Consider the following 18,050-nt stretch of genomic DNA (forward strand, 5'->3'; position numbering starts at 1 on the left):
TTTTTAATAGCATTAAACTAAAAAAATGGCTTGTGCAGAAAGTATATAAGATATGTAGATTTTTTAACATATCTTAAAAGACACTTGAGTTGAATTATTTAGTGAATTGCAAGTAAAGGAAAAAGGTAAACTGACCATTAGCTGGTATTAAAGAATGTAACATGTCGCAAAGCACATGCTTAACAGAGAACCATTATTAAACTTTAATTACATGCATTGCTCACAGTTTAATAGACTATTGTAACAGTACACAGAAAATTGTGTTTTCAGCATAAATAATACCATTCAGCAATAGCAAATGAAAAAGAGAAACCATGAGGAGTGGAGTCTGCAGGATTTAATTTCCTCTGCACAGGGGTAGGTAGATTAAAGTGAACCTCCAGACTAAAAATTGACTCAGCAGCACTGGAAAGGCCTGGTGTTTCTTTAACAGTTTCACAGCATCAGAACTTTTTTCTCTTATACAAGCCTCATTTTTAGCTGCACAGAAGAAAACTGCCCAGGCATTTTTCCCCTAATGCTGTGCAAAGCATGGTGGGATTTCTGATGTTGTTGTTCTCGTTCTGCTGTTTTGGTGCAATTTTTTTTTTTTTACATTTTGAATTTGACATTTGAAGCCTAGTACGTGCAGCTGGGAGGGGTGATCAGGACACAGGACAGTTGGAACTGTGTCTCCTGCTCCCTGTCACCTCCTTTCAACCAAAAAGATGGCTGCCCCCATGACAAAGATGGCAGCCCCCATGAATCACAAACATTTGCCTGTTCTTTTAAAATGGGGTGGGTAAGAGATTATATTACCTATCTATTCTAATGAACATACCTAATGTAACTTAATGACAGTATGTTTGTTTAGGCTGAAGTTCCCCTTTAACAGAATAGCTAGTAATTTACCTTCATTTAATATTTCTGTAACTGTCAATAATTGGAAAGAACACAAACATTATTTATAAATGTGGGCTACCTATATTAGGGAGGGGATTACTTAATACTTGGGGGCACATCTAGCTACCTATACTGGGGGAGGGGGTTACTTAACTTGGGGCACATCTGGCTACCTATACTGGGGAGGGGGTTACTTAATACTGGGGGCACATCTGGCTACCTATAAAAACAAGGAACACCAAGAGCCCCACTAGTGTAATATGTACTGGTAAATGGTTACTAGATAAAGTAAATATTAATACTCACAAACCAGGGTTACCATTAGGCAACCACTGTAAAGGCAGGTGGGGAGATTCTCCTGACCCCACTCAGGAATAAGAAGTCACTCTCTGTAGATGAGAAAAATGGTGTTCAACCCTCCACCCAGGATGGAATCAATATTATGCAGGAGAACAGAGGTGCCATAAGGATAAAAGGAAGCTAAATGAGCTTAAAAACCAAATTCTTGGTAAATAGAGGAGGCAGTGGTGGACTTACCTCCTCCAAGTAGACACACAACGACTGTAGTAAAGACAGTCAATATATTTTATTTATGAACTCCAAATAATAACAACGAAGCAATAGCATATGTGGTCAGTAGAAAAGCCAGGCACCTCTGTCAAGACAGAAGAGACAGAGGTGCCTGGCTCTTCTACTGACCACATATGCGATTGCTCCGTTGTTATTGCCTGATGAAGCGGGATCAAACCTGTGAAATGCGTTGCATATTTGGAGTTCATAAATAAAATATATTGACTGTCTTTACTACAGTCGTTGTGTGTCTACTTGGAGGAGGTAAGTCCACCACTGCCTCCTCTATTTACCAAGAATTTGTTTTTTAAGCTCATTTATCTTCCTTTTATCCTTTTGGCGCCTCTGTTCTCCTGCATAATCTGGTTACCTATACTGAGGAGAGGGTTACTTAATATTGGGGGCACACCTGCCTACTTATATTGGGGGGAAATCAGCTACCTGAACCGAGGGCTGAACTAAGACTGGGGGAGGTGGTGGCGTTTGGCTTCCGCTAGTAGGGGGAAAGGCACATTGGCTACTTTACTGGTCCAGCCCCTATGACTTCTTGTGTGAGGGGGTGGGGCAGAAATGGATCTCAAGAGACCCAGTAAATCTTTTAAACATTATTTACACAGGATACCAAAAAAAAAAACAAATTGTGCCGGAAATCATTGTAGCGAAAGCTAGCAAAAAAGCTGTTTGCTACAGCAATCTGCAATCCATAGTTGGCCTCATGCCTTATCCTAGTTCACTAAATCTTGCTTTATTATTTAAAGTTTATATACTGGTCTTGTCTTGTATTATTAACAAGAGGCATAATCCTACTAACAATTCAAAAAAGAGCAGAGGTGCATTTCCATTATCTTATAGAATTCTGGTTGAGGCCTGAGACCCAATTTCTATACAGTCTTTCTTTTAAACGGATGCACAACTTTGATGTTGTTTGTTCCTTTGGTTAAGCAAAGTGTGACATTACAAAACTAAAGAAAACAAACTAAAAAAAAAAGCTAGTTAGAAAATCAAAGTCATTTTCAATAAAAGCATTGACTGCAGAGAACTGCCTTACTGGTAATATGAAATGATAGAAGAGATAAATGGTCGCGTACGTTAAAAAGGGGCGCTGGGAAAAAAGGGCGCCGGGTTTTTAACGATAAGCATGGATAACGTTTAAAAATGTATTGTACTGTATTTCGTTTAAAATTAATGTTTTTTAAAGTTATTAATCATTAAATAATGTGCATTAAATCGGCAATTGTAAAAACGTTAATCTTTCGTTTAAATACTGAAACGTATAATAACGTTAAAAAAAAAAAAATTACTAAGTAACCCTCCCTGTACCTACCCCTAACCCCTAGACCCCCCTGTTGATGCCTAAACCTAAGACCCCCCCTGTTGGTGCCTAAGTAACCCTCCCTGTACCTACCCCTAACCCCTAGACCCCCCTGTTAGTGCCTAAACCTAAGACCCCCCTGTTGGTGCCTAAACCTGAGACCCCCCTGTTGGTGCCTAAACCTAAGACCCCCCTGTTAGTGCCTAAACCTAAGACCCCCCTGTTGGTGCCTAAACCTAAGACCCCCCTGTTGGTGCCTAAACCTAAGACCCCCCTGTTGGTGCCTAAACCTAAGACCCCCCCTGTTGGTGCCTAAACCTAAGACCCCCCTGTTGGTGCCTAAACCTAAGACCCCCCTGTTGGTGCCTAAACCTAAGACCCCCCCTGTTGGTGCCTAAACCTAAGACCCCGCTGTTGGTGCCTAAACCTAAGACCCCCCTGTTGGTTTTTTCGTTTAAAAATAATGTAAAAAAAAATGTACTGTTTTTCGTTTAAAAATAATGTTTGAAAAAAAATATTGTACTGTTTTTCGTTTAAAAATAATATTTAAAAATGTATAAATCATTAAATAATGTGTAATCATGAGAAGCAGTAATAAAACATTAAGTCTCCGGGCGCCGCTTTTAAAACGTTATTTTTCACCGGCGCCCTTTTTTCCTATCGGGCGCCCATTAAACGATATTTATTATAGGAGTGAATGGCGGCGCCTGATTTGTCCACTAGCCTCAGGCGCCCGAATTTACTGTTTCCTAAATGGTCAGACAGGCTCGGTTGTCACTTGGTAAAGCAGAATCTGCACATTATACTCCTTCGCATGCTACCCTCTAATTTCTGCGCTAGCACCAGGCTCATCCGCATACAGGTTGGATGACATCACTCACTGCTTCTGCCATACCTCAGATTACAGTAAAACTGTACAGATCTGTTAAGATGACTTATGAAATTGCAGTAAGCACAGCATTTCCTACTGATATTGAATCAGTAGAAAACACATTTCTAATATATCAAGTAAAACTCCTTTCACATTTTTAATGTATATGCAAATATTTGCATTCACTCCTGGTATGCTGACATTGTGAAATACGCGCTAGCATAAATGTAGCTCATTTGCATCCCATACGCATTGTGATTATGGTGGTCATACATTACTCTGCAGGAGGAATATGCTGCTTATTGAGGTTTAAGTGCACTCTTTTAAAATGCTAAGTTTTCAACATACCTAATACACATCCGTTTCTAACCAAATTCAGAAGCAACAATTTTTCTAGGTAAATCCATTCGCGAAAAAGACTTTTCACTGCTGGCTCACCATCAAAATGTCATTGTGCTTACTATATGCATTTTCTTGCATTAATGGGTCTAACTGTATTAATAATAATTAATTCTGTTTAAGGATAATCAAGGCAACTGCAAACAGATTCAGTTAAGCTGAAGGTCCACATTGGTTTTGGACTGGTTCAGTAGGATGGAAATATACAAGACATATAGACCGGAAACAAGAGCCATTGTGAAGCAGTCACCCACAGCTGTTGAATTAAACAATGGGGTATATGTAATAAAGGCGATAGTTAAAATGGGCACATGATGATAACGATAGTAGAATATCAGTAGTTATACAGATATTTTACTATTCCCAATTCAGGAATCAAACAAACAAACATTGATTCCAGTAATACCTTTAACCACTTGATGACCCACCCTTTACCCCCCCTTAAGGACCAGCGCTGTTTTTACTGATCTGTGCTGGGTGGGCTCTGCAGCCCCCAGCACAGATCAGGTAGCAGGCAGAGAGATCAGATTGCCCCCCCCTTTTTTCCCCCCTATGGGGATGATGTGCTGGGGGGGTCTGATCTCTTCTGCCTGCTGGGTGATGCGGGGGGGGGGCACCTCAAAGCCCCCCTCCGCGGCGAAATTCCCCCCTTCCTCTCCTACCTGCTGCCCCCCCCCGGCGATCGAGGCTGCACAGGACGTTATACGTCCAGTGCAGCCAGTGACAGGACGTCCCCTGTCACATGGAGGCGATCCCCGGCCGCTGATTGGCCGGGGATCGCCGATCTGCCTTACGGCGCTGCTGCGCAGCAGCGCCGTACAAATGTAAACAAAGCGGATTATTTCCCCTTGTGTTTACATTTAGCCTGCGAGCCGCCATCGGCGGCCCGCAGGCTATTCACGGAGCCCCCCGCCGTGAATTGACAGGAAGCAGCCGCTCGCGCGAGCGGCTGCTTCCTGATTAAATAGCCTGCAGCTGGCGACGCAGTACTGCGTCGCTGGTCCTGCAGCTGCAACTTTGCCGACGCACGGTATAAGCGTGCGGTCGGCAAGTGGTTAAAGGGAACCTGAAGCGAGTAAAATTATTTCAAATAAACACATGACATAGCTGCAAATGAATATTACATACTTACCTCACCGCCAGTTTCTCTCAGAAGCTTACCAGTTTAGTCTTACAGTAACCCTTCCAGCTCTGACAATATTTTGTCAGAACTGAAATATACCAGTTGTTGTCAGTTATATTTCTTCTGTTGTCAGTTACAACTGAATGTGCACAGTAATGTCCATGTTTCCCTATGGCTCAAGTGGGTGATATTACAGTTTAACAGTGTGCTGACCAGAAAGCTGTTAATTTGGGGTAATGGCCATTTTTAAAATGGAGAACAGAGAATTCCATTAATCGCAGTGTACAAACAGGACAGAGGAGAGGAAAAAGAGATTGATGAGTAGACTACACAGGAGGTAAGTATGACCTGTGTATGATTATTTTGACTTTATTTTCAGCTCAGGTTCTCTTTAATGACTAACTGTACATGGTTTATTGCAAGCTGTCGAAATGTCAAATTTCTTCTTCAGGCATTATACAGAACTGAATCAGAATTGTACCTGATTTAGTTCTGTATAATGTCTGAAGAAGAAACTTAAAGTATTGGAATCTTGCAATGAATCAAGTACAGTTAGTCATTAAAGATATCACTGGAATTAACTACTATACTATTTTTTTACATGTTGTACTTCACATAAGGAACCCATGTTGGGATTCCGTTTTTGTATGATGCTCTTTTTTGAAAACTTGGCCCTTGGGCCTAATAAAAGTCTTTTATTAAAAATGTAAATGAACATGTCTCATTGTTAGCTCACCTTAAAAATAAGCTTCTAAATTCCGAGTAGCCTACAGATAAAATTCTGAACACAGTACAGTCTACTGCCACAATGGTTGCAGGAAAGACGAAGTGCTGCTTAATGCAGAGCATTGTAATCTTCATGATAAATAAAATGGAACAAAATGATCACAGTAGCTGAAAGAGCATTAAACTGGCAAAAACAGAACTTTCAGGGTTATTTCTTTTTTTTAAATCGCCAAATTGTCCTCATCCTTCTTCAATCAGTATAACCTAATTCTGTGCCTGGACTGTCTCACTGCAAATTCTCCAATTTAAGGACACACTGACCTTTTTGTTTGCTTAATGAACAAGAAAATAGATGTTCTCAGTTGATGAGCCTCTGCCAACGAGCTGAGAAACTACACAGGAAGATTACAAAAAATAAGCTAAATGAGATTATTTTATGTAAATCATGTCCAATTAATTATTTGATTGATTAATGCATATTTAAATGGAGTAGAGAAGCATATAGTTCTGTTACCTCTATGGGTTTAATAAGCAAAATGAATCGAATCATTAACCTCAATTAGAGAATCTTTTAATTACGTAGGTCATATAAATCCATATTAGTTCACATGGATATCTCAAAAATCCTCATATTTGCAAATTGTAAGAATAAATAAATGCCAAGATGAATGGGAGCATAAGAGTAGTGTGAAGCTGTAACACGACAAAATGCTGAAAACATGTTAACAGTGGCCTATATAGCGATGCCAAATCCCTCAGAAAGATTACAGATTTCTACATGAATGCCTTGTATTGAAGTTCAAATCCAGGCAGAACTTTGTTTTCTACTTTTACTACTTTAAAATAGAATGAGGGAAGAACAGTACATTATTTGGGGTATTTACTGTGGTCTACAGTATGTCACCATTGGTGAAACTCTTCTTTACTTCCTGTTCCACTGATGCTCTGATGCTGGTACAGGAAGAAGCATAACTTTTCAAAGAGACAAAAATAATAATAAAAAAAATATTATATAGTGTGAAAGAGTAGCTCTATAAATAGTTTTATATCTTTCAAGAATGTCAAGCTGTTTTACACAGACATATGTTTAATTGAAAATAGTCCAAAAGCAATATGGCAAATGTTGAAACTAAGAAATATTATTGTTTTGTAAAGAGTAAATGCTATTTTTTTAATTTGATGCTCGAAGTGCATTTTAAAAAAATTGGGACAAGGGTTTGTTTAGTATTGTGTGGCATCACCTTGTCTTTTAACAACACTCTGTAAATATTTAGAAATTGGGAAGATTAATTGCTTTAGTTTCTAAAGCCGAATGTCCTTGTTTGGTGTTCTTCTTATTTTCGCAATGTGCCAAATATTTTCAGAGGGTTACACATCCAGACTGAGTCCAGAGGCCAGTTTAGCATCTACACTATGTTGAGAGCCCAGACTCTTTTATGGTTAGAATACATGCAGAATGCGGTTTGGCAATGTCTTGCTGAAATAAGCAAACCTTTCCCTGAAAAATATGTCTGGATCGTAAAACATGTGCATCAAAATCGTTATATATCATTCAACATTAATAGTGCTGTCCCACATGTGAAAACTACTCATACTATGTGCACTAATGTGCTCCCGTACCATCACAGATGCTGACCTTTGAACTGTGCATTAAAAACAAGCCACAAAGTCCTCATTTTCAGCCTGGAAGATGCAGCATTCATCATCACCAGAGATGAGTGGTCCAACCCTGCTTTGCCTAAATTTCCAAAGAAATAATATGCACAAAAGCATGACAAGAGAGCAAATTGCATTTTGGTCAATGGAAAAGGCAAAATTCAGCTAATTATATGTTGTTATTTTTATTTATTTTTTTAAAGATGTTATAGCATTAAATTTACCTCTAGCGGTTAAGGAATGTTCTTGCAACGTCAACTAGAACTTGCATAAAAAAGGACACCAGTGTAGAGCAAGGTGAGTGGGGGTGGCAGCAGAAAGCTCCTGTTAACCTCATTGATGTGAACTGTAGTAAACTGTAGTGAACTGCAATCTGAGAGTTGAGAAGTCACTGATTGGTGTAAAGTAAAACCTATGGGTCACGACTCACAATTCAATATACTTCTTTCAGAGATGTTTTCTTATGTCATCTGTAGAGATGGCCCGAACGGTTCCCGGCGAACTTCCGTAGTTCCCGATCGCAGAGAACCGCAAACTTTTCCGGAAGTTCGGTTCGCCCCCATAGTGCATCATAAGGGTCAACTTTGACCCTCTACATCACAGTCAGCAGGCACATTGTAGCCAATTAGGCTACACTCCCTCCTGAATCCCCACCCCTCCTTAAAAAGGTAGGCCGCATCAGGAATTGGACTCACTCATGTGCCTGCATTAATTAGAGAAGGGAAAGCTGCTGCAGACTCTCATAGGGAAAGCTTAGTTAGGCTCTTGTAGGCTTCTTAGCTTGCTCCTTGCTGATTCTTATTGCTAAAAAAGCACCCCTCAAGAGCTCTTGTGAGAGCTAATCTTGTTATTGTGATGTATTTTTTGTTTTTGTGTGTGTGTCCCACTGACACTTGTGTTGCATAGGCAGCCTTGGTAATGCCTACTGTGTGTGCCACTGCCAGGCCCAGCACATTCAGTGACTACCTGTGTGTGTGACAGGTGCACATTGTAATACCCATCACTGCATATACCTACTACCTGTTGTTCCCAGTGCACCCACTTACCTACGTGAGTGCACGCAGTGTCACTGTGCCTGTCCGGTACCTGTCTGTGTGTGACAGGTGCACATTGTAATACCCATCACTGCATATACCTACTACCTGTTGTTCACTTCAGTGCACCCACCTACCTACGTGAGCACACACAGTGTCACTGTGCCTGTCCAGTACCTGTGTGTGTGTGACAGGTGCACATTGTAATACCCATCACTGCATATACCTACTACCTGTTGTTCACTTCAGTGCATCCACCTACCTACGTGAGCACATGCAGTGTCACTGTGCCTGTCCGGTACCTGTGTGTGTGTGTGTGTGTGTGTGTGTGTGTGTGTGTGTGTGTGTGTGTGTGTGTGTGTGTGTGTGTGTGTGTGTGTGTGTGTGTGTGTGTGTGTGTGTGTGTGTGTGTGTGTGTGTGTGTGTGTGTGTGTGTGTGTGTGTGTGACAGGTGCGCATTGTAATACCCATCACTGCATATACCTACCTGTTTTGTTCAGTGCATCCACCTACCTACATGAGTGCACGCAGTGTGATATACCACTCCGTGCATACCTGTTAACTGCACCTGTGTGACTGCACATTGTATTACTCAAGTCAGTGCATACCTTTCACTTCATCCCCCCCGATATGGACAAAACAGATAAAACAGGTAGAGGCAGAGGTAGAGGCAGACCCAGAGGAAGGCCACCCTGCAGGTCTGTGCGAGGTCGTGGTGATGTGATTTTGTGCCCTGGACCAAAGCACAGTGCTCAGAAGAAGGCACGTCCCATCAACTCTCAAGATTGTCAGGACGTTATTGACTATTTAACACAGAACACCTCATGTTCTGCAGCCACCAGCACTACTCCAAGTACCACATCCACTACATTTGACAGTTCGCAGGAGTTATTTGGTGGGGAAATCACTGATGCACAGCCATTATTGTTACAGCCAGATGAAGGCGCTAAGCAAGTTACACCACCTCATATGTCTGAGTTAGACGGCGACACTATGGACGTAACGTGTGAAGATGATGAAGTACCTGCTGTTGGTGCAGTTTTGGAGGTGTCTGAGGCAAGCAAAGCTGGGCAGGATGATTATGACAATGACGTTGATATGGATCCCACGTATGTTCCCAATAGAGGAGATGAACAGGGGGACAGTTCATAGTGAAAGTCAGAGAGGAGTAGAAGGAGATGAGTTGCTGAAAGAAGCAGGAGGAGCTCGTTGTCAGAAACAGCTGGTGGCATTGTCCGGCGCCATGTATCGACACCTATGTACAGCCAGCCAACATGCCCTTCAACCTCAGGTGCTGATGCCACCATAGTGCCCACACCCCAGGGGGGCTCAGCGGTTTGGACATTTTTTAATGTGTCTGCCTCAGATCGGAGCAATGCCATCTGTTCTCTCTGCCTCCAAAAATTGAGCCGTGGAAAGGCCAACACACATGTAGGGACTAATGCCTTATGAAGGCACATGGAGAAAAGGCACAAACTGCAATGGGAAGAGCACCTGAGCAAAAGCAGCACACAAAAGAAAAGCCACCCTCCTTCTACTCTTCCTCCTTCAGGTGCATCATCTTCAGCCACTTTCTTCTTTGCACCTTCACAGCCACCCTCCTCCACTCCACCTCTGACCTTGAGCGGTTCCTGCTCCTCTGCCCACAGCAGCCAGGTGTCTGTGAAGGAAATCTTTGAGCGGAAGAAGCCAATTTCTGCCAGTCACCCCCTTGCCTGGCGTCTGAAAGCTGGCTTGGCGGAACTGTTAGCTCGCCAGCTGTTACCATACCAGCTGGTGGACTCTGAGGCCTTCCGTAAATTTGTGGCCATTGGCACACCGCAGTGGAAGATGCCAGGCCACAATTATTTCTCTAAAAAGGTGATACCCAAACAGTACCGTGAATTTGAGAGGCAAGTGGTGTCATCTCTGGCATACAGCGTTGGGTCAAGGGTCCACCTGACCACGGATGCCTGGTCTGTCAAGCACAGTCAGGGTAGGTACATTACTTACACAGCCCATTGGGTCAACCTGGTGACCGATGGGAAGCGGGGAGTACGTGACTGTGCAGCTGACCAACTTGTGACACCTCCATGGCTTGCAGGCAGGCCTTCTGCCACCTCCTCTCCTCCTGCTACATCCTCTTCGCTGTCATCATCCTCCTCCTCCTTGCCTGAGTGGCAGTTCAACTTTACTGGTGCTGAGATCTCTTCTCCAGCTACACAGCCCCAGCTCCCCGGAGCCTATGCCGCATGCCAGGTACGACGGTGTCATGCCATCTTAGACATGTCTTGCCTCAAAGCGGAGAGTCACACTGGAGCAGCTCTCCTGGCTACTCTTAACAAACAGGTGGATCAGTGGCTGACCCTGCACCAGCTGGGATTCCGATCCATCTACACCAGGACCACAAGACACAGGAACAGTTTCTTCCCCTCAGCCGTAAATTATCTGAACTCTTAGAACTCTTAGATCCCTCCTCATCCTACCATGACAAGTGGTGTCTGGTAGCACCCAGCCTGACCGCACGGCTGCACACTTCATATATACGTGTTCAAATGTGTCCAAATGCTGTAACTGTACCCTTTATATTGTTTGTCTGCTTACATATATGTATCGTTATGTCCTGCTCGTTCTCACACTAGCCCTGTACTTGCCAAACCCAATTCCGGGCACGGCCCAGTCTTGCTTGGTGAAATAAAAGATTCTGATTCTGATTCTGAGCTGGAGATTGGCAATGTGGTGTGTGACAACGGCAGAAATCTCATTTCTGCTTTGAATTTGGGAAAGCTGACACATGTACCCTGCATGGCACATGTGCTGAATGTAGTCATTCAAAGATTTGTGTCAAAGTACCCAGGCTTAGAGGACATCCAGAAGCAGGCCAGGAAGTTGTGTGGGCATTTCAGGCGGCCTTACATGGCCATGGCACACTTTGCCAAGATTCAGCGGAGAAAAAAGTTGCCGGTGAGATGTCTCATTTGCGATAGCTCGACTCGCTGGATTTCGACCCTCCTTATGTTCTCTCACCTGCTAGAACAGGAGAAAGCCGTCAACCAGTACCTCTACAATTTCAGTAGAAGGATCTGGGGAGAAGAGGAACAGTTACTGGAGGAAGCGTTGTGGGATCAATTCGCATCAGAACCAGATGTTTCCTCAACACCTGCGGCAGCACAGAGGGGGGAGGAGGAGGAAGAGTCTTGTGGGGAAGAGGAGTCAGACTCGGATGATGAGGAAGGTGTTTTTTTGGAGGGGGAGGGGGAGGTGGTGGCAGAAGAACAGCCATAGCAGGCGTCGAAGAAGGCTTGTGCTGCTCAACGTTCCCGTGGTATTGCTCGTGGCTCGGGGGAGGAGGACTTACTTGACGTCACTGAGGAAGAGGATCCAACTTTGTGCAGATGGCATCTTTCATGCTGTCCAGACTGTTGAGGGACCCCATAGAAAAAACTCAAGGGGAATGAGCTGTACTAGGTGGCCACGCTACTAGACCCTCAGTATGGGCACAAAGTGGTGGACATGTTACCAACTCACCTGAATTCAGAAAGGATGCAGCACTTGCAGAGCAAGCTGGCAACTATGATTTACAATTCATTTAAGGGTGATGTCACAGCACAACGCAATAAAAGTACCACTGCCAGTAATCCTTTTTACATGTCCACGCAGGCAAGGACAGGACGCTCCAGTGATCTCATGGTGATATCGGACATGCGGACATTCTTTAGTCCAACGCGTCGCCTTTGCGCTTTCGGATTCACCCTCCACCAACGCCTGGACCGGCAGGTAGCCGACTACCTGGCCTTAAGTGTGGATGTATGAGGCAAAATGAATGAGGCATGGATCCCTGAGGGCTACTGCCCGTCTGAAGACTAAGTCAGTCCCCACACACAGCATCTCTGCCTGCACGCCGTGTGACTGCCTGCCCCAAGACTAAGTCGCTCCCCACACAGCACCTCTGCCCGCAGGACGCTTGACTACCTTCTCTGCCACCACCAACAGGGTCCAGGACTCCAGGCGGATTCCTGAATTTTTAAGGCCGCTGTTAGCAGCGGCCGCTATAATGATTTTTCTGGTGCGTGTACATGCCTGCCTAATTTTTCTGGCTGCAATGCAGCTGCAACAACAAAACAAAAGGCATGTACATGTGCCAATTCCCCTTCGTGATCTTTACCTTGCTGTGGTGAAGGGGCTTGCGTATCACAATGAAGCAATGACCGCTGGCTATACGAGTCTCGGGGAGGGGGGAGGGCACACCCAAGATAATAAGGTCGTTGCTTCATTGTGGACAGATTAAATTTGATCAGCTGGACAGTCACTGTTGTTCTATCATTGAGCTACCACAACCCGGTGACCATATGGGCTTGAATACCGCCACGGCCTGCACTCTGGCCATAGTGCGCACCAATCCAGCACGGCCGTCACTACACAAACAGCTGTTTGCGGTGCGTTACACAGTGAGTTTGGTGTGTCAGTGTGAAACAGTACTCTAATTACACTCCCTGATTGATGTATACACATGCAAGAAGTTTTAAAGCACTGGGCGTGAAAAGTGCCACGGCCTGCACTCTGGCCATGGTGCGCACCAGTCCAGCATGGCTGAAACTACACAAACAGCTGTTTTGCGGTGCGTTACACGGTGAGTTTGGTGTGTCAGTGTGAAGCAGTACTCTAATTACACTCCCTGGGTGATGTATACACATGCAAGATGTTTTAAAGCACTGGGCTTGAAAACCACCACGGCCTGCACTCTGGCCATGGTGCGCACCAGTCCAGCACGGCCGTCACTACACAAACAGTTGTTTGCGGTGCGTTACACAGTGAGTTTGATGTGTCAGTGTGAAGCAGTATTCTAATTACACTCCTTGATTGATGTATACACATGGAAGATGTGTTAAAGCACTGGGCTTGAAAACCGCCACTGCCTGCACTGGGCTTGAAAACCGCCACGGCCCGCACCGCACCAGTCCAGCATGGCCGTCACTACACAAACAGCTGTTTGTGGTGCGTTACACAGTGAGTTTGATGTGTCAGTGTGAAGCAGTACTATAATTACACTCCCTAAATGATGTAAACACATGCAAGATGTTGTAAAGCCCTTTAGGCCTGCAATTTAGCATTCAATGTGATTTCTGCCCTTAAAACAGTGCTTTGCGTCAAATCCAGATTTTTCCCCGGGACTTTTGGTGTCTATCCCACTCCGCCATGCCCCCCTCCAAGTGTTAGACCCCTTGAAACATCTTTTCCATCACTTTTCTGGCCAGCATAAGAGTTTCTAGTTTTCAAAGTTCGCCTCCCCATTGAAGTCTATTGCGGGTCACGAAAGTTCGCGTGAACCAAACTTTTTGTTGAAGTTTGTGAACCGAAAAGCGGAGGTTTGGGACATCTCTAGTCATCTACTGCTGAAGTAAAGAAAAATGTGAAATAGACTGGGCTATCTAGTCTATTGCTGCCTGTGCCTGATGTATCTATATGGGCTTGGAAATGCATTCATGAAAAATAGAATAGAAAATAATGGGTAACATTTATGGGAAAAAATCCAAGGTGACCAAAAAATATGACACCTTAGATAAACAGATTACTGTAAAAAAAATAATAATAAATACATAATTAAACAAAAAGTAATGTCTAAACTCTACAGGCCAGCAGAGATGTTATTACAAGTCTAATGAACATACTGTGTATCTTCTCTTTGATATAAAACTGAAGGGTACAGAAAAATAGGCAGATAAATATAATATTCACTTCCTGTCCTGTCTGTCCAATTTATCCCTCTTCAAAATTCTTTCCCTGCCTCATACCTAATGCAAAGTTACCTAGATTAGGAACAACATTCGTTGACAATGGCTTGGCTTCTGCTTTCCTCTCTGAGATACAGTGCCCAACCTCTCCTCAACAGAACCTACACACAGGATGAACAGTAAACAACCTTGTGTGCCTTATATCCTGGAGAAGATTGGTAAGTAATAATGGACTGATGAGTATCTCTGCATATGATGTCAGTCTTTGCAATGACACCTAAGAACATTCAGTTAGCTGATAGAACTGAAAGAATTAATAAAAACTGAAAGCACAAGTGTGCTGGGAACAGTTTTACTGAAAGAATGACACAAAATGGAATTCAATGACACTTCTGCAGAAATTTCTCATTAGCAGGGAAATGTACTTTCCACTGCAAAAGTGATTCTGTGAAATTGTGCCACTCATCCCTACACATCACTAGTTATCCTTACTCTTGTAGAAATTGGAAATGTCGTTAGTGGAAAGTAATTTTTCTTTATCTATTCCATGAATTTCCTGTCTCCAATGTGATTTCATCCTCTGGAATCTGGATAGCCATTCAAGGTCTATTGTGTAAACTGCATCGAGGAAAATTGACATTTATGGGCATTTATCAAAATAACATGATCATTTAAACTTACATTTTCAGTAAGCATTTCGGTGTAGATGACATCTTGTACAGTACAGTCACGAAACACATTTAGATGCCATAATTATGTGTTCTTTAAGAATATGTTATCTTAACCAAAGTGAAGGATGACTGATAAGCAAATGTTGGATTTGTAATCTCCCACGTAATGTCACCTGCCACAAGAAATCTGCATTGCTGCACTTTCAATTTTAAAGACTGGCTTTATTTTACCATAGGTTCTGTAAAACTCACACAATTTGCATCTCTCTGAGATGAAGGTGCACAACACCATTTAGATTAAAATAAAGACAAAAAAAGAAAATTGAGAGCCCACTATGGTGTAGCTAGCAATGCAGATGAGGTCATAGATGTTAAGCAAAAGAATAATACTCACAAGTCTGAAGGCTATCAGAAAAGTAACCACTGTGTAGGTAGGTGGCATAAAGAAGGTAGTCTTTGAAGTAGCTGAAAGCAAAAGGGTAATACCCCACCACCAAGGGTGGATAAACAATAATGCAAAAATGAGATGAAAGAAGAGGTGCCAAAAAATAATAATAATAATAATAATAATAATAATAATAAAAACCCACTAAAAACAGTTTAAAAATGGGAGGTAATGGTGGACTTACCTCCCGAAAAAAGACACAATCAGTTTAAAGTTGGAAAGAGTCCAGTCTCCAAACCATAGAACCCAATAAACATCACTTTTAATTTATCCTCAAACAAATGACAGAGATTGCAAGGTGTGTATCTTAGGATGTATTAAAGGTGACTTTTATTGGATTCCTTGATTTGGTGCCAACTTTAAACTGATGGTATACACAGCTAATGATCTGGAGGTACAACTATTTTCACCTTTTAACCTTAGAGGTATTCACAGTCATCTGGTGCCAATCCTTTTCTTCTACCTACCTATTGGCAACAAAAGACACATTTGGTCCAATTAAAAAAAAAAATCGTTATTGACATTCACTCCGCTTTGTGTCTTTTGATGCATTGCATGAGTAGAAGCCTGGTTCTCAGGGGCGTAACAATAGACCATGCAAGGGATGCAGCCGCAGGGGGGCCCAGAAGCAGCAGGGGGCCTCGTGGGGGGAGAAGTTTCTTTCCCTGTCCTGAGAAACTGACAACTAAAGGCACGGAGAGAAAAAACGTTACGCTCTCGGCACAATTTTTCTAATGGCTGCATCTGCTCAGCCACTGATAATGAATCATACAAAGTTTTGTATACAGAGATCTGTAGATAGATCAGTGTGCAGCAGGATGTTGTGTATAGCGCCCAACCCTCATCTTCTCTACCCTCCCCAAGTACTGTATACTGTAGTGATGCTGGAGGAGTCTGCAGAGCCAGTTCTGCTCCATCAGAGATGGACAGAGTGAGTGCAATAAGCTGAGGCTGGGAGCAAACTCATCTGTAGGTTTTCTTTATGCGTTTTCTGCACACTAAGGGCTTGATTCACAAAGCCGTGCTAACTGTTTAGCACGGGTGTGCTAAACAGTTAGCACGTGAAGTGCCGCTCGCGGACTCCTGCGCCCGCAATATGCCGCGATTCACGAACGGCACTTCACATGTTAACTGTTTAGCACACCCGTGCTAAACAGTTAGCACGGTTTTGTGAATCAAGCCCTATGTGTGTCTGTATGTGTGAAAACATGCACGTTTCATCACAGAAGCTAATGTAACTGATAGAGAAAATGCATGCAGTGCTTCACTGCTGTCTGTTTTATCTGCATGGGGAAAACACATTCAAGTGTGCACTAGCGAATTGAATGACATTGGTTCTCGGTTTACCTGTGCAGAAAGAGAGGGGGAGGGGCCGACCAACGTTTTGCAGGGGGCCCAGTGATTTCTAGTTATGCCCCTGCCGGTTCTTCAGGCATTAGGGAGTAACTGTATTGAGGTCTCGTAGTACTAGACACTTCCACCTCAATACAGTTGTCTGAAGAAGCAGGCTTCTACCCATGAAATGCATCAAAAAATTTGAAGCGGAAAGTATGTAAATACCCAAATATGTCTTTTGTTCGGAGGTAAATCCACCACTACCTCTCATTTTTAAATTATTTTCAGTGTATCTTTTTTTTTTTTTTTGGCACTTGTGTTTTTCATCTCATTTCAACAATATTTAGATAATCAATTTTTGAACATAAGACAATCCCTAGTTAGGAGCTATACATTCTTGATATATCACAGAAGCATTTTGCCCGACATTCATGTGCTAGTTTAGTTTGTGCGTCTGTAACACCACACAGTCTGGATTTATGAATTTACCAGCTTGCCTTCATCTATTTTGTTTTAGTCTATTTATCACAGATGACTTTTGTTTGCTTGTTGAAGCAATGGTGAATATGTTGTTGTTTAACCCTCTGTTTGCGAGTGGTCACAGAAAGTAAGACAGGTGTAATTCTATCCAGACTGAATAGCAATATAGCCCTGCAGTTTGGTAAACATACAGATTATCAGTTTCCATAGAAACATCAACATGATTGGACAACAGTTGGCAGCAGCATATTAAGTCTCTCTCCTCTAGGTCACTGCGGTTGACATCAGCTATAATCACTAGGGATACAATTATTAGCAGTGCTCAGATCAGAGGCTGGCTTGCATTGGTCTAGTGGGGCTTTGCTCTTCCTAATATCTCAGTATTCCAGACACAAACAGCTAAACCTCCACTGCAAGGGTAGAACTTAAGCATTTTGCAGGGATCACTGCTTAGCACCTACTTCTAATTATCATTATAGAGTCTATTTGTTCAGCAAAGTGTTCAGTGGCTGAGAGCCCCAGGCAGCTGCTGCTCAGAAAAAAAAATTGTAGGGGATTAATAATTAAAAAAAAACCTGAAACTAAGAAATGCAAAACATGCGTTTTAGGCAAAGTATAGCTGTTTAAAGGATACCTGAAGAAAGCAGTATGCAGGATACCATATTTATTTCCTTTTAAACAGTGCACATTTCTTGACTATTCTCGTGACCCTGCCTCTTATACTTTTAGCCATATACCATAAATGCAGCTCAGATGTTTGACTTAAAGGGGCACTATGGCAAAAATTGTACAATTTTAAATATGTGCAAACATAGACAAATAAGAAGTATGTTTT

Source organism: Hyperolius riggenbachi, chromosome 1, assembly GCF_040937935.1.
Source record: "Hyperolius riggenbachi isolate aHypRig1 chromosome 1, aHypRig1.pri, whole genome shotgun sequence".
Taxonomy (NCBI): domain Eukaryota; kingdom Metazoa; phylum Chordata; class Amphibia; order Anura; family Hyperoliidae; genus Hyperolius; species Hyperolius riggenbachi.